The sequence below is a fragment of the Artibeus jamaicensis genome, unplaced genomic scaffold, assembly GCF_021234435.1.
Source record: "Artibeus jamaicensis isolate MK-2021 breed Jamaican fruit bat unplaced genomic scaffold, CSHL_Jam_final contig_466, whole genome shotgun sequence".
In the NCBI taxonomy this organism is placed as follows: Eukaryota; Metazoa; Chordata; class Mammalia; order Chiroptera; family Phyllostomidae; genus Artibeus; species Artibeus jamaicensis.
In genome coordinates, this window is record NW_026521844.1 from 2,576,870 (window position 1) to 2,577,964 (window position 1,095).

Below are 1,095 nucleotides of genomic sequence, written 5' to 3' on the forward strand. Positions count from 1 at the left end.
GCAACTTTTACCAAACATCCATGAAGAACTATCACCTGTCCTTCTCCAACTAGTCCAAAAGAATTCAAGAAGAGGGAAGAGTTTCAACTTCCTTTTATGAGACCAGTATTATCTTAATTCCAAAATCAGGTAAAGACACACACACAAAAAAACCCTACAGGCCTATATCTCTGATGAACATAAATGCTAAAATCCTCAACAATATATTGGCAATCTGGATGCAGCAAAATATTAAACAGATAATACACTGCAATCAAGTTGGATTTATCTGAGGGATGCAAGGATGGTATAGCATTAGAAAATTATAAAACATATACATCATATAAAGAAAATGAAAGAAAAAAATCACATAATCATATCAATAGATGCTGAAAAAACATTTGATAAAACCCAGCATCCATTTATGATAAAAATACTCAACATACTTACCTGGCAGGGGAGATAACTATGATTATGAAAAGTGGTTTTCTCAGGGTGAAGTTTATCCATTACACTCTGGATGTGCTGACTACTGCAATTTCCCCAAATATGGGAAACTCGACTGCATAATTTTTGATAGTGGAGGACTGTATTCATGCTCTCTCCTGAAAAGGAAAAAAAAACACTCAGCAAAATGGGAATAGAGGAGCAAACCACAATGAAATGAATGCCACATACAATAAACCTACTGCCAATGTCATACTCACTGGGCAAAAATTAAAAACTTTTCCCTTGATATCAGGATCAAGACAAGGGTTCTTGCTCTCACAACTTCTATTCAACATAGTACTGGGAATTATTAGTGATTAGACTAGAAAAAAAGGCATTCAAATTGGGAAAGAGGAGGTAAAACTGTCATTATCTGCAGATGATATTAGAATGTACAGAAAACCCTATAGTCTCTACAAAATACTACTCAATTCAATAAGTTAATTTCACAAATTAGTGGGCTAAAAATCAATATTCATAAATTGATGGCATTCCAATACTCCAACAATGAATTATTAGAAAGAGAAACTAAGGAAATAATCCCATTTACAATGGCAACATGAAAAATAAAGTAACTAGAAATAAATTTTCCCAGGGATGCAAAAGAGTTATAATCAGGAAACTATA

The 1,095-nt window shown here is 33.2% G+C and overlaps 1 non-coding gene across 1 annotated transcript; it reads left to right on the plus strand.

The window, feature by feature from the left end:
* Positions 1 to 421: 421 nt before the first annotated feature.
* LOC119047271 (U1 spliceosomal RNA) lies at positions 422 to 587 on the plus strand. The gene has a single exon (XR_005082118.1). It is a non-coding gene; the product is annotated as a U1 spliceosomal RNA (small nuclear RNA).
* The last annotated feature ends 508 nt before the right edge of the window (positions 588 to 1,095 follow it).